Source organism: Leucopleurus acutus, assembly GCF_964270905.1.
Source record: "Leucopleurus acutus genome assembly, chromosome: 11".
In the NCBI taxonomy this organism is placed as follows: Eukaryota; Metazoa; Chordata; class Mammalia; order Artiodactyla; family Delphinidae; genus Leucopleurus; species Leucopleurus acutus.
In genome coordinates, this window is record NC_139152.1 from 27,149,262 (window position 1) to 27,161,715 (window position 12,454).

At 41.8% G+C, this 12,454-nt stretch overlaps 1 pseudogene across 1 annotated transcript; it reads left to right on the forward strand.

The window, feature by feature from the left end:
* The first annotated feature begins 2,248 nt into the window (after positions 1 to 2,248).
* LOC309968324 (uroporphyrinogen-III synthase-like) lies at positions 2,249 to 2,962 on the forward strand (annotated as a pseudogene). Its single transcript has one exon. The product of its transcript is annotated as a uroporphyrinogen-III synthase-like (transcript).
* Positions 2,963 to 12,454: the final 9,492 nt, after the last annotated feature.

The window sequence follows — 12,454 nt, forward strand, 5'->3', positions numbered from 1 at the left end:
GGGAGAGGCCACAACAGTGAGAGGCCCGCGTAACCGCAAAAAAAAAAAAAAAGAAAAATAAATAAATAAACTTCATCAAAATTAAAAGAAAAAAAAACTTCCTATATGTGCCAGATTTAAGTAAATTTCCCCAATATTTCATTCATTCATTCTTGGAGGTGGTATATCATTTGAGATGAAACATTTCAGTATTGATCAGTATTTTTTTATCTAATGGGCTAAAAATGAGGGATGTGGACAGCTAAAGTGATTGCTAAAATGCAAATCTGATAACATCACTTCTTGCTTAAAAGTTAAATATCATTCCCCTGGCATCAGAATAAAGTCCTCTTTTTTTTTTTTTTTTTTTTTTAACGAAGTGTAGTTGATTTACAATGTTGTGTTAATTCCTGCCGTACAGCAAAGTGACTCAGTTATATTTTTTATATTCTTTTTCATTATGGTTTATCCCGGGACAGTGAATATCGTTCCCTGTGCTATACAGTAGGACCTTGTTGTCCATCCATTCTATATGTAATAGTTTGCTTCTACTAACCCCAAACTCCCAGTCCATCCCTCCCCTCCTCCTGCTCCTTGGGAATCACAAGTCTGTTCTCTATGTCTGTGAGACTGTTTATGCTTTGTCAATAGGTTCACTTGTGTCATATTTTAGATTCCACATATAAGTGATATCATATGGTATTTGTCTTTCTCCTTCTGACTTACTTCACTTAGTATGATAATCTCTCATTGCATCCATGTTGCTGCAAATGGTATTATTTCGTTTAAAGTCCTAACTCTTTACCATGACATACATGGTTCTTATGATCTGACCCTACTTTTTCTCCAGCTTCATTTCTCTCTTCCCATGCCCTGTAAATGCAACTTTCTCTCTCTCTCCCCTGAACCCTGCCCCTTCTGCCTTTCTTCCTTGTGTGTCCTGCTTCTTACACTAGGGTAACTATTTATCTCCTCCACCAGGCCAACTCCTCACTTTCAGGTCTCTTTTATAAACTTTTTTTTTTTTTTTTTTGCGGTACGTGGGCCTCTCACTGTTGTGGCCTCTCCCGTTGCAGAGCACAGGCTCCGGACGCTCAGGTTCAGCGGCCATGGCTCACGGGCCCAGCCGCTCCGCGGCATGTGGGATCTTCCTGGACCGGGGCACGAACCCACGTCCCCTGCATCGGCAGGCGGACTCTCATCAGGTCTCTTTTAATTTCAAGTCCTTTGGGAAACTTCTCCTGGTAGGCCAGGTTCAAGTTGGGTGCCTCTCTCCTAATCTCATGAAACTCCAGGCTCCATTATGTCACGTACTGTGTTTTTTAGAAAGTAACTGCTTTCTTTCCAGTTTCCAAATGATTAAAAAAAGATATTGACTGATCACTTCCCTTTAAGAAGCAATAATAGTCAATTTAAGTACAAGGCCAAACTTGTACCATGACACTTTCAGGTGACACCTCAAATTTATGCAAATCTTCTAAGAGGTGTGTATATATACTTCCTTACAAAGGTCATTAATATATGCAATACCTGGTCAAAATATAGACATAGAAATTAAATTAACATGTTATAAATTATGCACTTTATATATACATAAAACAATTGGAATCTCAACTTGTACCAACTCAAAATATAATACTATTTACTAAGTTTCTGTTAAAATAAATGTATCATCTTCTTCAATTAGGTCTTCGGGAGGTTATCTTCTGTATTGTGAACAACAAAAACAAAATACAAAAAGCATCATTCACCAACCAGTTATACAAGGGTTAAGTCACAACCCACTGCAGTTGCCCACTGACAGTACACCTTGAGATGTATTCAGGATGAAGAAACAGGATAAGGCACTCTGTTCTTTGGCTAAACAGGCCCTTAGATAGTTAGATGTATATCTCAGGAAGAATTTAAATTACCCCAGATTCTTGCGTCTTCCCATACATAGAAAAGCCCTAAAATCATTAACTTAAGATATCTGTTTACTGTGACTACTGTAGTAGTAATCTTATCTGTTCGGGGTGTTGGTGCACATGCGTGAGCTCCAGCTGAGCGTGGCTGGGGCTCTGCGACCCCCGGCGCAAGTGCTGGTGCTTGGGGCCCAGGGAGGGCCATCGCCATGGCAGCGCCAGCCACGCGGTGAGGGGGCCGCCCTCCCTGCTGGTCGCTCCCGCAGCCTCGCTGCCTGCTGGTAGGAACCTTGAGATTTCGCCCCCGACTGGGCGCCTGCCAAGTGCCTCACCAGCCAGATGAGCACCCTGTAAAGACTGCCAGGCAATAATGAAGGTTCTTTTACTGGAAGACCCTAAGGAGGATGACTGTGGCCAGGATCCCTACATCAGGGAATTAGGATTATATGGACTTGAAGCCACTTTGATCCCTGTTTTATCATTTGAGTTTTTGTCTCTTCCCAGTTTTTCGGAGAAGCTGTCTCACCCTGAAGGTTACGGGGGCCTCATTTTTACCAGCCCCAGAGCAGTGGAAGCAGTGTAACTGTGTTTGGAGAAAGACAATAAAACCGAGGTCTGGAGAAAGTCTCTGAAAGAAAAATGGAATGCTAAGTCAGTGTATGTGGTGGGAAATGCTACTGCTTCTCTAGTGAATAAAATTGGCCTGCATACAGAAGGAGAAAACTGTGGAAATGCAGAAAAGCTTGCAGAGTGCATTTGTTCTAGGGAGTCGTCAGCACTGCCTCTTCTGTTTCCCTGTGGAAACCTCAAAAGAGAAATCCTGCCAAAAATGCTCAAGGACAAAGGGATTCCCGGGGAGAGCTTAACCGTCTACCAGACGATCCCACACCCAGGAATCCAGGGGAACCTCAACAGCTACTATTCCCAGCAGGGCATTCCAGCCAGCATCACGTTTTTCAGACCCTCTGGCGTGACACACAGTCTCAAGCATATTCAAGAGTTATCTGGTGACAACATTGACCAGATTAAGGTGCGGCTCACAGCACCCCTGGGGGGTCAGGACTGTCTCAGTTGTATAGACACTTACGGCCCCTCCCTCCACCCCAGTTGGCACGCTCACTCTGGTCGGTGCCCAGGGACGGAGCACGGGCATCAGCACTGGGCTGTCCGGGGCACTGCTCTGGGACACTGTGTGCAGCCTGGGTCCAGCCCTGCAGGAAGGCTCCATTGGCCCGGCCAGGCCCGTGGTGGTGAGTCCGAGAGCGGAGCTCTCCAGACGCCCTCTCTCCTGTGACCAGACGATTTCAGAGGGAATAAAAGGCTCACGGGGAAAAGTTATCTTGTGACCAAACTGCTTCTCCTGAAATTATGTCTGCTGTTTGCTGGTTCCCAATCTCAGGGAGTTTCTTTCTTTCTTTTTTTGCTTTTTTTTAAAAAACATCTTTATTGGAGTATAATTGCTTTACATTGTTGTGTTGGTTTCTGCTGTATAATAGAGTGAATCAGCTATACATAAAAAAAAAAGATATCTGTTCACTGTGACTACTGTAGTAGTAATCTTTTGCCAGGATGTATGCATGACTACACGTATTTCCTAGGCAAAAAATTCTGGCTGACTCCTCTCTACCTCTTCAGACCAGTTTCTTCAGTGCTGCTGAGAGGCTGCTCCTGGCTATAGTCCTCAGCAAGACGCTGAATAAAACTTAAAACTCTTAACACTCATGTTGTGCGTTCTACTTTAAGTCAAAAGTTTGTCAGCCCCTAATACTACTACATAAAGTCAGTGTAATTCATGCCTTTTAGTGGCCTTTACTACTTTAATGATATATAAATTCCTACCCAGTGACAGCATCAAAGTAATTAATAAATTTATAATTCATTTACTGAGGAAATAACACTATTTTAAAGCACAAGAAATTTTTTCTTTCTCTAGTGAGATTAAAATGAGTGAATCTGCTGCAAAGTGTTGATTTCTCTTTTATATATATATATATATATATATATATATAATTTATTTATTTATTTTTGGCTGCATTGGGTCTGTGATGTTGCACGCGGGATTTCTCTAGTTGTGGTGAGTGGGGGCTACTCTTCATTGCGGTGCATGGGCTTCTCAATGCAGTGGTTTCTCTTGTTGCAGTGCACGAGTTCTAGGCACTCGGGCTTCAGTAGTTGTGGCACGCGGGCTCAGTAGTTGTGGCTCGCAGGCTCTAGCGCGCAGGCTCAGTAGTTGTGGCGCATGGGCTTAGTTGCTCCACAGCATGTGGGATCTTCCCGGACCAGGGTTTGAACCCGTGTCCCCTGCATTGGCAGGCGGATTCTTAACCACTGCACCACCAGGGAAGCCCCTTGATTTCTCTTAAACTCTAGTTTTGGAAGTGATGTTCTGTCAGCAGTTGAAGCAGTTTATTGATTCATAATTTTTCACCTGAGTATTCTTTTTTGGTTTTATCTTATTTATTAGGGACTAGATCAATCTGAGACTGGTTATGTTGTTAAAATTAAATTGAATGTTTGTTTAAAACATTTTAATTAGAATAAAAAGATATCAATGTATATAATTTTTTCTACACTGGAAAATATAAAAACAAAATTTAAGGAATATGAATTAGTTCATAGCCTTGCTATGCATTTTGCTAGTCTGATCTTGTATGTTAATTCATAGGAAAGGGGTGATTCTGGACTGTCAGCTCCTCTCCATACAGTGGCTCCACATGGTCTAGGGCTCAGGTCCTTCCACTGGCCCCTCTGCATTCTAACTGGTAGTTGGAGAAGAGGAGCAGAGTTTTATGGCCAGGCCTGGAGGTGACACATTATTACTTCTGCCCACAAAATTTTGAAGAATCCAGTTACATGGCTTCACCTAACTGCAAGGGAAGGTTTAAATGTCTCCTTGTGTGCCCAAGGAAAATGATACCTGATTTAGTCAGCATTCAGCATTGTTTCAGTCACAGAGACATGGGTATAAGCACCTGTGTATTGCATGCATCTCTGTATTTCAGGACCCAGCACAGTTCTCATTCAATATGTGTTAAGTGAGTTACTACCAAACTTTCTATTAGCTATATAAGCAAATAAAATATTATATAAGGACTATATGTATAAGATGATACACAAAAAATTTGTTCTGCTCTAACCTATGGTAAATTGAGATCAAATAAATTTCCGTTGATCCATTCATTTAGTGTTGCAAAAACATAGTCATCAAATGCAAAGTCCCTGAGAAATGGTTTCTATCAGAAAATATTAAGCATCATAACATTAAGAGAGGAAATGTCAGATGATGTCTGAAAATACAGACATCCACTGATGTGAACTAACATTACATTAGGTAATGTGAACAACTTGAGCCATGAAAGAAATAGAAATACATATACTGTAAACAAGTCAAAATATCCAAATGAGGAAGCATTAAACTGCTGCTGCAAATACTTGGGGTAAGATACCTTTTTGCCCCATACAAGTATGTTTACTGCAGTTCTCTACAGAAAGATTAAGTATCTACTGAGGTAGTGGCAGAGGGGGCAGTAGGGGAGTACCTTTAAGATTCATTGAGTAACCAGTTCTCTAAAAGAGAAGATTGCCATCATCTTCTTACTTAAAAATAGGTAGCTCTCGGGGGAGAGGGGGAAGATGGTGGAAGAGTAAGACGCGGAGATCACCTTCCTCCCCACAGATACATCAAAAATACATCTACACATGGAACAACTCCTACAGAACACTTACTGAACGCTGGCGGAAGACCTCAGACCTCCCAAAAGGCAAGAAACACCCCACGCACCTGGGTAGGGCAAAAGAAAAAAGAATAAACAGAGACAAAAGAATAGGGACTGGACCTGCACCAGTGGGAGGGAGCTGTGAAGGAGGAAAGGTTTCCACACACTAGGAAGCCCCTTTGCTGGCGGAGACTGCGGGTGGCAGAGGGGGGGAGCTTCGAAGCCGCAGAGGAGAGCACAGCAACAGGGGTGTGGAGGGCAAAGCAGAGAGATTCCTGCACAGAGTGTCAGGGCTGACCGGCACTCACCAGTCCGAGAGGCTTGTCTGCTCACCCACCGGGGCGGGCGGGGCTGGGAGCTGAGGCTCGGGCTTCGGTCAGAGCGCAGGGAGAGGACTGGGGTTGGTGGCGTGAACACAGCCTGAAGGGGTTAGTGCGCCACGGCTAGCTGGGAGGGAGTCCGGGGAAAAGTCTGGAGCTGCTGAAGAGGCACGAGACTTTTTCTTCCCTCTTTGTTTCCTGGTGCGCAAGGAGAGGGTATTAAGAGCGCTGCTTAAAGGAGCTCCAGAGACGGGCATGAGCCGCAGCTAACAGCGCGGACCCCAGAGACAGGCATGAGATGCTAAGGCTGCTGCTGCCACCACCAAGAAGCCTGTGTGCGAGCACAGGGCACTCTCCACACCTCCTTTCCGGGGAGCCTGTGCAGCCCGCCACTGCCAGAGTCCCGGGATCCAGGGACAACTTCCCTGGGAGAACGCACGGTGCGCCTCAGGCTGGTGCAACGTGATGCTGGCCTCTGCCGCTGCAGGCTCGCCCCGCACTCTGTACCCCTCCCTCCCCGCCGGCCTGAGTGCGCCAGAGCCCCCGAATCAGCGGCTCCTTTAACCCCGTCCTGTCTGAGCGACGAACAGACGCCCTCCAGCGACCTACATGCAGAGGCAGGGCCAAATCCAAAGCTGAACCCCGGGAGCTGTGCGAGCAAAGAAGAGAAAGGGAAATCTCTCCCAGCAGCCTCAGGAGCAGCGGATTAAATCTCCACAATCAACTTGATGTACCCTGCATCTGTGGAATACCTGAAGAGACAACGAATCATCCCAAATGGAGGAGGTGGACTTTGAGAGCAAGATTATTTTTTCCCCTTTTCCTCTTTTTGTGAGTGTGTATATGTATGCATCTGTGTGAGATTTTGTCTGTATAGCTTTGCTTTCACCATTTGTCCTAGGGTTCTATCCGTCCGTTTTTTTGTTTGTTTGTTTTAGTTTAAAAAAATTTTTTTCCTTAATAATTATTATTTTACTTTAATAAATTTATTTTTTTTTACCTTATTTCATTTTCTTTTATCCTCTTTCTTTCTTTCTTTCTTTCTACTTTTTCTCCCTTTTATTCTGAGCCGTGTGGATGAAAGGCTCTTGGTGCTGCAGCCCGGAGTCAGTGCTGTGCCTCTGAGGTGGGAGAGCCAACTTCAGGACACTGGTCTACAAGAGACCTCCCAGCTCCGTGTAAAATCAAAGGGCGAAAATCTCTCAGAGATCTCCATCACAACACTAGCAGCCAGCTTCACTCAATGACCAGCAAGCTACAGTGCTGGACACCCTATGCCAAACAACTAGCAAAACAGGAACACAACCCCACCCATTAGCAGAGAGGCTGCCTAAAATCATAATAAGTCCACAGACACTCCAAAACACACCACCAGACGTGGACCTGCCCACCAGAAAGACAAGATCCAGCCTCATCCACCAGAACACAGGCACTAGTCCCCTCCACCAGGAAGCCTACACAACCCACTGAACCAAACTTAGCCACTGGCGAAAGACACCAAAAACAATGGGAACTACGAACCTGCAGCCTGCAAAAAGGAGACCCCAAACACAGTAAGATAACCAAAATGAGAAGACAGAAAAACACACAGCAGATGAAGGAGCAAGATAAAAACCCACCAGACCTAACAAATGAAGAAGAAATAGGCAATCTACCTGAAAAAGAATTCAGAATAATGATAGTAAAGATGATCTAAAATCTTGGAAATAGAATAGAGAAAATGCAAGAAACATTTAACAAGGAACTAGAAGAACTAAAGATGAAACAAGCAATGATGAACAACACAATAAATGAAATTAAAAATACTCTAGATGGGATCAATAGCAGAATAACTGAAACAGAAGAACGGATATGTGACCTGGAAGACAAAATAGTGGAAATAACTACTGCAGAGCAGACTTAAGAAGAAAGAATGAAGAGAACTGAGGACAGTCTCAGAGACCTCTGGGACAACATTAAAAACACAAACATTCGAATTATAGGGGTTCCAGAAGAAGAAGAGAAAAAGAAAGGGACTGAGAAAATATCTGAAGAGATTATAGTTTCCACCTGCTGATGTAGGGGACACGGGTTCGTGCCCTGGTCCGGGAAGATACCACATGCTGCGGAGCAGCTGGGCCCATGAGCCATGGCCACTGAGCCTGCGCGTCCGGAGCCTGTGCTCCACAACAGGAGAGGCCACAGCAGTGAGAGGCCCGTGTACCGCAAAATAATAATAATACTAATAAAATAATAAAAAAATAATAAAAAAAAGAGAGATTATAGTTGAAAACTTCCCTAATATGGGAAAGGAAATAGTTAATCAAGTCCAGGAAGCACAGAGAGTCCCATACAGGATAAATCCAAGGAAAAACACGCCAAGACACATATTAATCAAACTGTCAAAAATTAAATACAAAGAAAACAAATTAAAGGCAGCAAGGGAAAAACAACAAATAACACATAAGGGAATCCCCATAAGGTTAACAGCTGATCTTTCAGCACAAACTCTGCAAGCCAGAAGGGACTGGTAGGACATATTTAAAGTTATGAAGGAGAAAAACCTACAACCAAGATTACTCAACCCAGCAAGGATCGCATTCACATTTCATGGAGAAATTAAAACCTTTACAGACAAGAAAAAGCTGAGAGAGTTCAGCACCACCAAACTAGCTTTACAACAAATGCTAAAGGACCTTCTCTAGGCAAGAAACACAAGAGAAGGAAAAGACTTACAATAACAAACCCAAAACACAATTAAGAAAATGGGAATAGGAACATACATATCGATAATTACCTTAAATGTAAATGGATTAAATGCTCCCTCCAAAAGACACAGACTGGCTGAATGGATACAAGAACAAGAATCATATATATGCTGTCTACAAGAGACCCACTTCAGACCTAGAGACACATACAGACTGAAAGTGGGGGGATGGAAAAAGATATTTCATGCAAATGGAAACCAAAAGAAAGCTGGAGTAGTAATTCTCATATCAGACAAAATAGACTTTAAAATAAAGACTATTAGAAGAGACAAAGAAGGACACTACATAATGGTCAAGGGATTGATCCAAGAAGAAGATATAACAATTGTAAATATTTATGCACCCAACATAGGAGCACCTCAATACATAAGGCAAATACTAACAGGGGAAATCGACAGTAACACATTCATAGTAGGGGACTTTAACACCCCACTTTCACCAATGGACAGATCATCCAATATGAAAATAAATAAGGAAACACAAGCTTTAAATGATACATTAAACAAGATGGACTTAATTGATATTTATAGGACATTCCATCCAAAAACAACAGAATACACATTTTTCTCAAGTGCTCATGGAACATTCTCCAGGATAGATCATATCTTGGGTCACAAATCAAGCCTTGGTAAATTTAAGAAAATTGAAATTGTATCAAGTATCTTTTCGGATCACAACACTATGAGACTAGATATCAATTACAGAAAAAGAGCTGTAAAAAATACAAACACATGGAGGCTAAACAATACACTACTTAATAACGAAGTGATCACTGAAGAAATCAAAGAGGAAATCAAAAAATACCTAGAAACAAATGACAATGGAGACACGATGACCCAAAATCTATGGGATGCAGCAAAAGCAGTTCTAAGAGGTAAGTTTATAGCAATACAATCCTATCTTAAGAAACAGGAAACATCTCGAATAAACAAGCTAAACTTGCACCTAAAGCAATTAGAGAAAGAAGAACAAAAAAACCCCAAAGTTAGCAGAAGGAAAGAAATCATAAAGATCAGATCAGAAATAAATGAAAAAGAAATGAAGGAAACGATAGCAAAGATCAACAAAACTAAAAGCTGGTTCTTTGAGAAGATAAACAAAACTGATAAACCATTAGCCAGACTCATCAAGAAAAAAAGGGAGAAGACTCAAATCAATAGAATTAGAAATGAAAAAGGAGAAGTAACAACTGACACTGCAAAAATACAAAAGATCATGATAGATTACTACAAGCAACTCTATGCCAATAAAATGGACAATCTGGAAGAAATGGACAAATTCTTAGAAATGCACAACCTGCCAAGCCTGAATCAGGAAGAAACAGAAAATATGAACAGACCAATCACAAGCACTGAAGTTGAAACTGTGATTAAAAATCTTCCAACAAACAAAAGCCCAGGACCAGACGGCTTTACAGGCGAATTCTATCAAATATTTAGAGAAGAGCTAACACCTATCCTTCTTAAACTCTTCCAAAATACAGCAGAGGGAGGAACACTCCCAAACTCATTCTACGAGGTCACCATCACCCTGATACCAAAACCAGACAAAGATGTCACAAAGAGAGAAAACTATAGGCCAATATCACTGATGAACATAGATGCAAAAATCCTCAACAAAATACTAGCAAACAGAATCCAACAGCACATTAAGAGGATCATACACCATGATCAAGTGGGGTTTATTCCAGGAATGCAAGGATTCTTCAATATACACAAATAAATCAATGTGATACACCATATTAACAAATTGAAGGAGAAAAACCATATGGTCATCTCAATAGATGGAGAGAAAGCTTTCGACAAAATTCAACATCCATTTATGATAAAAAAACCCTCCAGAAAGTAGGCATACAGGGAAATTTCCTCAACAGAATAAAGGCCATATATGACAGACCCACAGCCTCGTCCTCAATGGTGAAAAACTGAAAGCATTTCCACTAAGATCAGGAATAAGACAAGGTTGCCCACTCTCACCACTCCTATTCAACAGAGTTTTGGAAGTTTTAGCCACAGCAATCAGAGAAGAAAAAGAAATAAAAGGAATCCAAATCGGAAAAGAAGAAGTAAAGCTGTCACTGTTTGCAGATGACATGATACTATATATAGAGAATCCTAAAGATGCTACCAGAAAACTACTAGAGCTAATCAATGAATTCGGTAAAGTAGCAGGATACAAAATTAATGCACAGAAATCTCTGGCATTCCTATACACTAAGGATGAAAAATCTGAAAATGAAATCAAGAAAACACTCCCATTAACCACTGCAACAAAAAGAGCAAAATATCTAGGAATAAACCTACCTAAGGAAACAAAAGACTTGTATGCAGAAAATTATAAGACACTGATGAAAGAAATTAAAGATGATACAAATAGATGGAGAGATATACCATGTTTTTGTATTGGAAGAATCAACATTGTGAAAATGACTCTACTACCCACAGCAATCTACAGATTGAATGCAATCCCTAACAAACTACCACTGGCATTTTTCACAGAACTAGAACAAAAAATTTCACAATTTGTATGGAAGCACAAAAGGCCCCGAATAGCCAAAGCAATCTTGAGAATGAAAAACGGAGCTGGAGGAATCAGGCTCCCTGACTTCTGACTATACTACAAAGCTACAGTAATGAAGACAGTATGGTACTGGCACAAAAACAGAAATATAGATTAATGGTACAGGATAGAAAGCCCAGAGATAAACCCACACACATATGGTCACCTTATCTTTGATAAAGGAGGCAGAAATGTACAGTGGAGAAAGGACAGCCTCTTCAATAAGTGGTGCTGGGGGGCTTCCCTGGTGGTGCAGTGGTTGAGAGTCTGCCTGCCGATGCAGGGGACACGGGTTCGTGCCCTGGTCCGGGAAGATCCCACATGCTGCGGAGTGGCTGGGGCTGTGAGCCATGGCCGCTGAGCCTGCGTGTCCGGAGCCTGTGCTCTGCAACAGGGGAGGCCACAACAGTGAGAGGCCCGTGTACCGCCAAAAAAAAAAAAAAAAAAAAGTGGTGCTGGGAAAACTGGACAGGTACATGTAAAAGTATGAGATTAGGTCACTCCCTAACACCATACACAGAAAGAAGATCAAAATGGATTAAAGACCTAAATGTAAGGCCAGAAACTATCAAACTCTTAGAGGAAAACATAGGCAGAACACTCTATGACATAAATCACAGCAAGAGCCTTTTTGACCCACCTCCTAGAGAAATGGAAATAAAAACAAAAATAAACAAATGGGACCTAATGAAACTGCAAAGCTTTTGCACAGCAAAGGAAACCATAAGGAAGACCAAAAGACAACCCTCAGAATGGGAGAAAATATTTGCAAATGAAGCAACTGACAAAGGATTAATCTCCAAAATTTACAAGCAGCTCATGCAGCTCAATAACAAAAAAACAAACAACCCAATCCAAAAATGGGTAGAAGACCTAAATAGACATTTCTCCAAAGAAGATATACAGGCTGCCAACAAACACATGAAAGAATGCTCAACATCATTAATTATTAGAGAAATGCAAATCAAAACTACAATGAGATATCATCTCACACCAGTCAGAAAGGCCATCATCAAGAAATCTACAAACAATAAATGCTGGAGAGGATGTGGAGAAAAGGGAACACTCTTGCACTGCTGGTGGGAATGTGAATTGGTACAGCCACTATGGAGAACAGTATGGAGGTTCCTTAAAAAACTACAAATAGAACTACCATATGACCCAGCAATCTCACTACTAGGCATATACCCTGAGAAAACCATAATTCAAAAAGAGTCATGTACCAAAAT